Genomic DNA, 12,937 nt, shown 5'->3' with positions numbered 1-12,937 from the left:
GCCTGGTGTTTCTTGGACTGCTTCAGCCTCCAAATGGTTCAGTCTCCCATGGTTGTAGCGCGTCTGGGCGCGGTTGCCTGCTCCTGGCTGAGACACATTCTGCTTCGCTGGGGCACTAGGGACTAACTGCTGCTGGGTTGCCTTCTTTGTACATTACATCACCCAATGGCCTTGCTCTCCACAATGGAAACATGCTCTGCTTCCGCCTTGAACTGGGGCTGCTTGACTGCTCTAGTTGGTTGCTGGGGCGGGGAGGCGAGGTGCCTGCTGATTCTGCCTCTGGTACTGACTTCCTCCTGACTGATTGTTCTGGCGATTCTGCTGCTGATGCTGGGGGTACTGCCTCTAAAACTGCTGCTGAGGTGGGTGCTGATTCTGCTTGAACTGCTGAGGCGAGTTGCCTGAGAAACAGGGGCGATTGCTGCTTCCAGGCTGAGGTCCACCAATTTTGCGCTTGAGATCCTCCATCTCCTTGCGCTTCTTCTCTGTCATGATTGCTCTATCGATCAGATGCTGAAATGTGGGGAAGGTATGATTCATCAGCTGATAGTGCAAGGGATCCACTAAGCCTCTCAAGAAACGATACTGTCTCTTGGCATCTGTGTTGACATCTTCAGGAGCATAGTGGGACAACTGCAGAAACCTGTCTCGGTACTCACTGACAGACATAGGCCCTTGCTTGAGCGCCAAAAACTCCTCCTTCTTCACTGTCATCAGACCTGCTGGAACATGATACTGACGGAAATTGTCTCTGAATTCCTCCCAAGTGATAGTGTCGGGGTTGGCGTGGGTGGCGAGGTAGGACTCCCACTAAGATTGTGCTGCTCCCCTCAACAAATGGGGACCATACAAAACTTTCTCCCTGTCGTCGCACTAAGCAGTGTGCAACTCCCGCTCCACGGTACACAGCCAATCTTCGGCATCCATGGGGTCAGCAGAGTGAGTGAACACTGGGGGATCACCTCTCATGAATTCAACACGCTTGTCTCTGGACATCTGAGGCATCTGAGGCTGAGGTGGGGGATGATGCTGCTGCTGCATAGCGGCCAGAGTCTGACCAATGGCTTGAATTGCCTGAGTCTGCATCAAGAACATCTGCTCTATCGTCATCGGGGGTGGTGGTGGCAACTGTTGTCGGGGTGCCTCATCATGCGGTGCTGCCTGCTCCTGCTGAGCACGTCTTCCTCCTCTGCGCCTGTTGTCTGACATCTGCAGAATGCAATCAAACATCAGAATCGATCTTGCAAACATGCAGCATAAGAAAAGAGTATAGAATCCTTCCACAATACTGAACAGATAAGCATCTTCACTGACTCCCAGCACAGGCAAACACAGCTTCTCAAAACGAGGAAAGTAGAATAAAAGGGCTTCCCAACTAAATAGCTAATTTTATTAACATTAACAGGTAAACCAAAGTGCAGGGGATACCCATACTCTGGCGACAGTCATTACAAAGATCCAAACCCATCATAGTTCATCATGACAAACATAAAAACACAGGATAAGCAAACTACCGTGTCTAACTAAAACTAACTAAGAGTAAGACTAAGGCTAAGACTATAACTTCTATTTTTAAGCATTAATTACAAGATCCGAAGCTGACGATCTATGGTTCTAAATTTATCCTGGTCCTGGAGTCAGGGTTACCATAAGCATGGTGTCCACGCTGAGGTGAGCGGTACGGGTGCTGAGTCCCGACGGGGGCGGGAGAACCATCCTCTAGGTGACGATGTTCCGCGCGCTCAGCCCACAACTAGGCGATCTCAGCACGAGCCCTACTAATCTTATCTAAGGCATGGTCCAGCTCCGTGTTTAGAACGACGGCTAGGTTGACTGTGATGCTCAACCTAGGATTGTCCTCACCAACAGGTGAGGCAACCAAGCCTCCTGTGCTGCCAGATGGACGACGGGGGTAATACCTTAGGTTAAGACCATCGGCTACCCCACCAAGCACTGAGCAGTAGTGCAAAAGCGCACATCGTGTGGCATCTTGCATGGCCGCCTCAACTGAGTCCCACTTAGAAATGGAGTAATGCTCTAAGCAGACCTCCGCACCCCAAAGACTGTTCTCCGGACGGCGCACCAAGAAAGTCGCCTCCCAGCGGTCCGGGTAAACCCCGCGACTGTGCTGGAAGACAACACAGCGATACTCGATGGACCAAGTACACCGGTCAAGTGCTTGGCGCAGCAAGGTGTCGAGCGCATCGTTGAAGTGACACCCGCGAGCGGCGTCACGGGTGATGGGTCGAGCAACCCATCCCTTCGGCTCCTGCTCCTCTGAAAGGTCGGTGCTGTGGCTCGAGCTGCTGTCGTTACCTCTGTCATCAGGGTCTCCTCCAACAGCTACTCCAGTGGCCAGGACGCCCAGTGGTGGTGCAGGGGGCGCCTCCAGCAGGGGCACAGGAGAGCAGCTCCTCACAGACTCTACCTCCTGCTTAAGCGAGGAAGAAGAGCCCTGCTGCTCCAACTCCTGTCGCCGATGCTCCTGCTCCTCGTGCAGGCGGTGGTGTAGCCTCTCCAAATGGCTAGACTGACCAGTCACCGGACGACGAATCGGATGCTCCGCGAGACGAGAAGGCAAGAAAGGAATGACTGATTTCTGTGTGGTGTGTCTAAGACGAGCCATCTACAAAAGACACCGTAAGCATAAAAGTGAGAACAGAACTAGTATGACCAGCAAGTAAACCATAAAAAATTAGGAATTAGAATAAAACGAAATTTTCAGCAAGGTATAATATATATAGTAGAACATAGATTTGGTCGATATGACCAACTTTTGAAGGGATACCAAAGTCAAGATGATAATAGGGGTCTATAATCCTTAGAATGACCATTCTACTCTAGGTTAGCGGTCCTACAGTCAGCATGGCTTTGATACCACCTATGTCACACCCGGTTTTAGAAGGCAAACCGAATGCGAACCATGTACGTGCCAGGATCAGCAATTCACGTACACAACAGTTACATAACTGGACGTCATCACACAGTGCTCAAATAATAACATAAATGATAGTAATAGTCGGTTACATTATGATGTCCGAGACATCCACATAGTCTTTAACAATTATCAAAGTGTGGAAAAGAAACGTAGATACACACGGGCTTCATAGGCAACCGACTGGGGGTTTGCCGCTAACCCACGCCTAGAACTCATCGTACTCTTGGAACTCCTGGAAGTCTTCCTCCACGACTTCATCTTCTCCTGAGTAGTGGTTGCAACGTGGACAACCTGGGGGGTTTGGTGTGTAAAGCAAGGGTGAGTACACATCAACCTACTGAGCAATTGTCCCGTTTGGCTGTAATGGACTAGCTTTATGTGGGGTTAAGTCAAGCAGTTGCTTTTTGTTGGTCAGGTTATTATTTACTAGTAGAGAGCCAGGTTTTAGCATTAACCCATGTTGTTAACCCAAAAGTACCCTTTCCGAATGGAAAGAATACCAGAAACTTTACCATAAGCATAATCAAACCATCATCCTTGTCATCACCTGTAAACCAAACATCTCTGATCAAAGTATCTCTAATCAATGGAGCTCCCTTGGCCGCTCATAACCACGAGCACGACTGATATATCAATTTCATTCTATATCTTTACTAGATTCTCTAGATCGATTGCCTTATAGTAAATTACATTGAGGAACACATGTAGCTTTATGATAGCTAATCATACATTTTGGTAGAATCCCTCTTAATGCAACAAGAAGCTATTGCTTCATAATGATGTGATAGTAATGAGACTAGGTTTAGGAATTTCTTCTCTACCATATTTATTGTCCTCTTTACGTTCAAGAAGAAGCTTGATAAGACCTTGATACTGCTCAAGCATTCAAACATGCATTCCTTGTCTTCTTTGTAAGATTGTAGCTAGCATGACTTAAATAATGGTGTCCTTTATCTTTCTTCTTTGAATGTAGGTTGTCTCATTCTTTCATATGTTGCTGGTCCTTTTGTGCTCCAATATATGTTTTGGCTTCCCACACGCACCCATGAAGCTTAGCAGGTTCACACAAAGATTCTTTGTTAGTTCATCACTTTGATTGCATTGCAAAACTCTACAAGTTCCCACTAAGATATCTCCCAAATATAGACTTCTTATTCTACATGGGTGCGTGTCTATTAGTGTCATTTAAAATAGGTTGGCAACTAGGTCCCTTTCCAAATACTACTTGTCGATAATTAATCATATCAAATACATCATCACAACTATGATGCATATGATTTGTACAGTGATCTGCTTAACCTTGAAATGCTTGCCTTTCTTTCTTATGGAATGCCTAATAGGAAGAAATTTATGAAAGATAATTTACACAAACTTTAAATGTTTATCCAAATAAATACGTTTAGTACCACCTAAATAGTGTGTGTAGACACTATTCCCTTGTTTGTCTATCCTAACAGATTACTAAGAGCTGGCCAACCATTGGTTGCTATGAGTAGCAATGCTCATATGTCAAATTCTTCTTTTTTGTGCTCATTCCACACACTTGCACCTTTTTTGTTTCATAATAGTGAAAGTTATTCAACTAATGGCCTTAGATACGCATCGATGTCATTGTTGTGTTTCTTCGGGACTTGGATGAGCACAAACATTATAATGAACTTCCACTTCATGCACAACCAAGGAGGAAGATTGTAGATACATAGAGTCACATGCTAAGTGTTATTACTGTTATTCTTCTTTTGAAAGGATTCATGCCATCTGTTTGTAAACCAAACCTTAAGTTCCTTGTGTCTGTTGCAAACCCTAGTAATTCTCTATCAAATTTTCTTCATGGGACCTGTTAGTAGGATGTCTCAATATAGCATTTACCCTATGACTTTGTTTGTGCTAGCTCATCAACTTTGTATGCTCTTTACTTCTGAATAAATGTTTCAAGCATGGTTTTCTTGGAGCATTCTACATTAGCTTAGCAGGAACTCTCTTCGCTAATGAAAGGAAATGTATGCCATTTCTAGCTTAGTTTTGGTGATTAATGATCAACACAACCTTATTATCTAACTAGTTTGCTAAGTGTGCACTCGCAGGTTCAAAGAGTCAAATTGTAACATTCAACTCGATATCTAGTTCAAACAGAGGCAAAACAGGGCAAATCATGAAGGAGTTGAACCATGAGTGATTGTAAGGTTTGAATAAGTTATGATTTCCTTTAGGAATGTTTTGAGCACTCTAGTTTGTTTAATAATGCATATTCTAGAGAAAGTGGTTTTTGGTGCTTGTTTTGAGCTAGAATAGATTTCTGAGTTGAAGACTGAGCTACATGTATGAATCTATGACTTAGACAAGTTGATCATACTCTAAATATGTTTGTCTAATTAATAGGAAAGCTCTCAAGTATAGTGTAACACCCTGAATTTGGGGGTAGAATTTTTTTTCTTCTTTTTATACTCACCAAATTTAGGCGTTACTCTCTTTTCTCTTCCCGTTTCGCTCCTTCTTCCCAATTTCAAAGCGGTATAGCGACTGGTGTCCATATCGTGTGTGAACAAAAACCTAAGTTGTCATGGGTGTTGCATCATGCCGAAGCATATTTCTTTTGTCTGATGTCGTGTTTAATCGCGCGTTCGTCTTGTCTCGTTGCGGATTTCGTTTCGCGTTCGGTCTCCGATCTGTGGTCGTGCGTGCCATGGGATTTTGAACCGCGGTGCGGCCCAACCCAGCCCGGCCTGGCCCAGCTCGACCCGGCCTTGGCGCGCGCCCCCTGGCGCTGCCCCTCCTGAGAGCACCTAGAGGGGGGGGGTGAATAGGTGATCCTGTGAAACTTAAACTTATAGCCACAAAAACTTGTTAAGTGTTAGCACAATAATTGCCAAGTGGCTAGAGAGGAGTCTTCAACAAAACACAATACCACAAGAGATCAAACACAGAGATGACACAGTGGTTTATCCCGTGGTTCGGCCAAGACCAACGCTTGCCTACTCCACGTTGTGGCGTCCCAACGGACGAGGGTTGCAATCAACCCCTCTCAAGCGGCCCAGAGACCAACTTGAATACCACGGTGTTTTGCTTTGCCTTTCAATATCCCGTTTGCGAGGAATCTCCACAACTTGGAGTCTCTCGCCCTTACACTTGAAGTTCACAAAGAAGTACGGAGTAAGGGAGGGAAGCAACACACACAAATCCACAGCAAAATGCGCACACACACGGCCAAGAATCGAGCTCAAAAGACTATCTCAAAGTTCTCACTAGAACGGAGCTCGAATCACAGAGAATGACAAACAAATGCGCAAAGACTGAGTGTGGATGATCAAGAATGCTCTAAGGTTGCTTGGTATTCTCCTCCATGCGCCTAGGGGTCCCTTTTATAGCCCCAAGGCAGCTAGGAGCCGTTGAGAGCAAATCTGGAAGGCTGATCTTGCCTTCTGTCGTCGGGTGCACCGGACAGTCCGGTGCACACCGGACACTGTCCGGTGCCCGATTTCTTTCCTTAAACGGCGCATCCGACCGTTGCAGATCTGGGAGCCGTTGGCGCACCGGACATGTCCGGTGCACACCGGACAGTCCGGTGCCCCCTTCCGACCGTTGGCCCGGCCACGTGTCGCGCGCAGATTCCGCGGCCGACCGTTGGCCCGGCCGCCCGTTGGCTCACCGGACAGTCCGGTGCACACCGGACAGTCCGGTGAATTTTAGCCGTACGCCGTCGGCGAATTCCCGAGAGCGGCCACTTCACGCCGAGTCAGCCTGGCGCACCGGACACTGTCCGGTGCACCACCGGACAGTCCGGTGTGCCAGACTGAGCAGAGTCTTGGCTGTACACAGCCAAGCCTTTTTCACCTCTTTTCTTTTCTTCTTCTTTCTGTTTCTAACACTTAGACAAGTATATTAGTACACAAAACCAATGTACTAAGGTTTAGAAACATACCTTTACTCTTGATTTGCACTTTGTCCATCCATGAGCATAAATTCACATTTAAGCACTTGTGTTGGCACTCAATCACCAAAATACTTAGAAATGGCCCAAGGGCACATTTCCCTTTCAATCTCCCCCTTTTTGGTGATTTATGCCAACACAACATAAAGCAACTAGAACAAGTGCAATATCACTTCAAATAAAACTCAAATTTATTTTGCTTCAATTTTGGCATATATGGATCATCCTTTGCCACCACTTGGTTTGTTTTTGCAAATCAAACTCAAATCTCTATCTCTAAGTCAAACACACATGTTGAAGCATAAAGAGAGTCATTCCAAAAGAGATTGATCAAAGATTTCAAAAACTCCCCCTATTTCCCATAATCAACACTTCTCCCCACGAGAGGCCAACTTTTGACAAAAGAGACAATGCAGGAGTTTTGACAAACCAAAAACTCTATTCTTCTATTTTCAAAGTTTCTCAAGTGGTAGCTGATCCATCTATTGCTTTGGCCTTTATTTTCTCCCCCTTTGGCATCAAGCACCAAAACGGGATCAATCTTGGCCCTTTAACCCCATTGCCTCACCAAAATCTTCAATAAGAATACAAAGGCAATAAGAGTACATGAGATGAACTTGGAATAAGTTACCCTCTCATCGGAGTGCAGTGGAAGTCTTTCATGGTCCAAGTCCACCTTTTCCCTTTCAATCCTTCTTTGAGACTAAATCGAGCAAACTCAATCATATGGTTAGTCTCAAAGGGTCAAGTTGTAACACATCTCCCCCTAAACATGTGCATCTCTTTGCAACGGACTTGTGAGGTCCGGGGAGTGTTTGTACAACTTGATCACCATAAATAAGCAACAAAATGCATAAGGAATATGATCAAATGCATAAACACATGTATGCTATAAATCAATCCAGGTTCCGCGAATCTAAGACATTTAGCTCACTATGCAACCTGCAAAAGGTCTTCTCATCTAGAGGCTTGGTAAAGATATCGGCTAGCTGGTTCTCGGTGCTAACATGAAACACTTCGATATCTCCCTTTTGCTGGTGGTCTCTCAAAAAGTGATGCCGGATGTCAATGTGCTTTGTGCGGCTGTGTTCAACAGGATTTTCCGCCATGCGGATAGCACTCTCATTATCACATAGGAGTGGGACTTTGCTCAGATTGTAGCTAAAATCCCTGAGGGTTTGCCTCATCCAAAGTAGTTGCGCGCAACACTGTCCTGCGGCAACGTACTCGGCCTCAGCGGTGGATAGGGCAACGGAAGTTTGTTTCTTAGAGTTCCATGACACCAGGGACCTTCCTAAGAATTGTCACGTCCCCGATGTACTCTTCCTATCCATCTTACATCCAGCATAGTCGGAGTCTGAGTATCCAACCAAGTCAAAGGTAGACCCCTTTGGATACCAGAGCCCGAAGCAAGGCGTAGCAACCAAATATCTAAGAATTCGCTTCACCGCCACTAAGTGACATTCCTTAGGATCAGATTGAAATCTAGCACACATGCATACGCTTAGCATAATATCCGGTCTACTAGCACATAAGTAAAGTAATGACCCTATCATTGACCGGTATGCCTTTTGATCAATGGACTTACCTCCTTTGTTGAGGTCGGTGTGTCCGTCGGTCCCCATTGGAGTCTTTGCGGGCTTGGCGTCCTTCATCCCAAACCGCTTCAGCAAGTCTTGCGTATACTTTGTTTGAGAGATGAAGGTGCCGTCTTTGAGTTGCTTCACTTGGAACCCAAGGAAGTAGTTCAACTCGCCCATCATTGACATCTCGAATTTCTGCGTCATCACCCTGCTAAACTCTTCACAAGACTTTTTATTAGTAGAACCAAATATTATGTCATCGACATAAATTTGGCACACAAACAAATCATCATCACATGTCTTTGTAAAAAGAGTTGGATCGGCTTTCCCAACTTTGAAAGCATTAGCAATTAAAAAGTCTCTAAGGCATTCATACCATGCTCTTGGGGCTTGCTTAAGTCCATAGAGCGCCTTAGAGAGCTTACACACGTGGTCGGGGTACCGTTCATCCTCGAAGCCAGGGGGTTGCTCCACGTACACCTCCTCCTTGATTGGCCCATTGAGGAAAGCGCTCTTCACATCCATTTAGTACAACCTAAAAAGAATGGTGAGCGGCATATGCTAACAAGATACGAATTGATTCTAGCCTAGCCACAGGAGCAAACGTCTCCTCAAAGTCCAAACCTGCGACTTGGGCATAACCTTTTGCCACAAGTCGAGCCTTGTTCCTTGTCACCACCCCGTGCTCGTCCTGTTTGTTGCGGAACACCCACTTGGTTCCCACAACATTTTTCTTGGGACGAGGCACCATTGTCCAAACTTCATTGCGTTTGAAGTTGTTGAGTTCTTCCTGCATGGCCAATACCCAATCTGGATCTAGCAAGGCCTCCTCTACCCTGAAAGGCTCAATAGAAGAGACAAAGGAGTAATGCTCACAAAAATTAACTAATCGAGATCGAGTAGTTACTCCCTTGCTAATGTCACCCAAAATTTGGTCGACGGGATGATCCCTTTGAATCACCGTTCGAACTTGGGTTGGAGGTGCCGGTTGCGCTTCTTCCTCCATCACGTGATCATCTTGTGCTCCCCCTTGATCACACGCCTCCTTTTGATGAACCTGTTCATCGTCTTGAGTTGGGGGATGCACCGTTGTTGAGGAAGAAAGTTGATCTCGTTCATCTTGTTCCTGTGGCCGCACTTCTCCAATCGCCATGGTTCGTATGGCGGCAGTCGGAACATCTTCTTCATCTACATCATCACAATCAACAACTTGCTCTCTTGGAGAGCCATTAGTCTCATCAAATACAACGTCGCTAGAGACTTCAACCAAACCCGATGATTTGTTGAAGACTCTATACGCCTTTGTATTTGAGTCATAACCTAACAAAAACCCTTCTACAGCTTTGGGAGCAAATTTAGAATTTCTACCCTTCTTCACTAGAATGTAGCACCTGCTCCCAAATACACGAAAGTAAGATACATTGGGTTTGTTACCGGTTAGTAGCTCATACGAAGTCTTCTTGAGGAGGCGATGAAGGTAGACCCTGTTGATGGCGTGGCAAGCCGTGTTCACGGCTTCTGACCAAAAACGCTCGGGGGTCTTGAATTCTCCAAGCATCGTCCTTGCCATATCGATTAGCGTCCTGTTCTTCCTCTCTACTACACCATTTTGCTATGGTGTGTAGGGAGCGGAGAACTCGTGCTTGATCCCTTCCTCCTCAAGGAACTCCTCCACTTGAAGGTTCTTGAACTCGGACCCGTTGTCGCTCCTTATCTTCTTCACCTTGAGCTCAAACTCATTTTGAGCTCTCCTGAGGAAGCGCTTGAGGGTCCCTTGGGTTTCAGACTTATCTTGCAAAAAGAACACCCAAGTGAAGCGGGAAAAGTCATCAACAATAACTAAACCATACTTACTTCCTCCTATGCTTAGATAGGCGACGGGTCCGAAGAGGTCCATATGTAGCAGCTCCAGGGGTCTTGATGTGGTCATCACATTCTTGCTGTGATGCACTCCTCCCACCTGTTTACCTGCCTGACAAGCTGCACAAGGTCTATCTTTTTCGAATTGCACGTTAGTCAAACCTATCACGTGTTCTCCCTTTAGAAGCTTGTGAAGGTTCTTCATCCCCACATGTGCTAAGCGGCGATGCCATAGCCAGCCCATGCTAGTCTTAGCTATTAAGCATGCATCTAGACCGGCCTCTTCTTTTGCAAAATCAACTAAATAAAGTTTGCCGTCTAATACACCCTTAAAAGCTAGTGAACCATCACTTCTTCTAAAGACAGACACATCTACATTTGTAAATAGACAGTTATATCCCATATTGCATAATTGACTAACCGATAGCAAATTGTAACCAAGAGACTCAACTAAAAACACATTTGAGATAGAGTGCTCATTAGAAATTGCAATTTTACCTAACCCTTTTACCTTGCCTTGATTCCCATCACCGAATATAATTGAATCATGGGAATCCTTATTCTTGACGTAGGAGGTGAACATCTTCTTCTCCCCCGTCATATGGTTTGTGCATCCGCTGTCGATAATCCAGCTTGAACCCCCGGATGCATAAACCTGCAAGGCAAATTTAGGCTTGGGTCTTAGGTACCCAACTCATGTTGGGTCCTACAAGGTTAGTGCAAATATCCTTAGGGACCCAAATGCAAGTTTTGTCTCCCTTGCATTTTGCCCCTAACTTCCTAGCAACTATTTTTCTATCCTTTCTACAAATAGCAAAGGAAGCATTTAAAGCATAATAAATTGCAGAAGGTTCATTCACTACTTTCCTAGGAGCATGAATAATATTCTTTCTAGGAACATGATGAATAGCATTTCTCCTAGACATATTTCTACCATGCATATAGGAAGAACTAGAAGCAAACATGGCATGAGAGTCAAAATCACCATAAGCATTATAACTCCTATAAGCATTTCTAGTTTGTCTCCTATCATGATACATAAAAGCATGGTTCCTTCTAGTACTACTAGCCATAGGAGCCTTCCCTTTCTCCTTGGCGGAGATAGGAGCCTTATGGCTTGTCAAGTCCTTGGCTTCCCTCTTGTAGCCAAGTCCATCCTTAATTGAGGGGTGTCTACCAATCGTGTAGGCATCCCTTGCAAATTTCAGCTTATCAAATTCATTTTTGCTAGTCTTAAGTTGGGCATTAAGACTAGCCAATTCCTCATTTAATTTGGAAATTGAAACTAAATGATCACTACAAGCATCAACATCGAAATCTTTACACCTCTTACAGATTGTAACATGTTCTACACAAGAACTAGATTTACTAGCTACTTCTAGTTTAGCATTTAAATCATCATTAACACTTTTTAAAGTAGCAATGGTTTCATGACAAGAAGATAATTCACTAGAGAGCACTTCATTCCTTTTGATTTCTAGAGCAAGAGATTTTTGTGTACTAACAAATTTATCATGCTCCTCATATAAAAGATCCTCTTGTTTTTCTAGTAGTCTATTCTTGTTATTCAAAGCATCAATCAATTCATTAATCTTATTAATTTTAGATCTATCTAATCCCTTGAATAAGCATGAGTAATCTATCTCATCATCATCACTAGACTCATCCTCACTTGAAGAAGCATAAGTACTAGTATCATGAGTGCTTACTTTCTTCTCCCTTGCCATGAGGCAAGTGTGATGTTCGTTGGGGAAGAGAGATGACTTGTTGAAGGCGGTGGCGGCGAGTCCTTCATTGTTGGAGTCGGAGGAGGAGCAATCCGAATCCCACTCCTTTCCGATATGTGCCTCGCCCTTGGCCTTCTTGTAATGCTTCTTCTTCTCCCTTTTGTTCCCCTTTTCCTGGTCACTTTCATTATCGGGACAGTTAGCAATGAAATGACCAATCTTACCACATTTGAAGCATGAGCGCTTCTCCTTTGTCTTGGTCTTGCTTGGCTGTCCCTTGCGACCTTTAAGCGCCGTCTTGAACCGCTTAATGATGAGGGCCATCTCCTCATTACTTAGCCCGGCCGCCTCAACTTGCGCCACCTTGCTCGGTAGCGCCTCCTTGCTCCTCGTTGCCTTGAGAGCAACGGGTTGAGGCTCATGAATAGGACCGTTCAACGCGTCGTCGAAGTATCTCGCCTCCTTGATCATCATCCGCCCGCTTACTAATTTTCCGAGTACCTCCTCGGGCGTCATCGTTGTGTACCTGGGATTCTCACGAATATTGTTTACGAGATGAGGATCAAGAACGGTAAAGGACCTTAGCATTAGGCGGACGACGTCGTGGTCCGTCCATCGCGTGCTTCCATAGCTCCTTATCTTGTTGACAAGGGTCTTGAGCCGGTTGTATGTTTGGGTTGGCTCCTCCCCCCTTATCATAGCGAATCTCCCAAGTTCGCCCTCCACCAATTCCATCTTGGTGAGCATGGTGACGTCGTTGCCCTCGTGAGAGATCTTGAGTGTGTCCCAAATCTGCTTGGCATTGTCCAAGCCGCTCACCTTATTGTACTCTTCCCTGCACAAAGATGCTAAGAGAACAGTAGTAACTTGTGCATTTCTATGGATTTGTTCATTTATAAGC

The sequence above is a fragment of the Zea mays genome, chromosome 7 (assembly GCF_902167145.1).
Source record: "Zea mays cultivar B73 chromosome 7, Zm-B73-REFERENCE-NAM-5.0, whole genome shotgun sequence".
Taxonomy (NCBI): domain Eukaryota; kingdom Viridiplantae; phylum Streptophyta; class Magnoliopsida; order Poales; family Poaceae; genus Zea; species Zea mays.
This window is presented reverse-complemented; position numbering follows the sequence as displayed.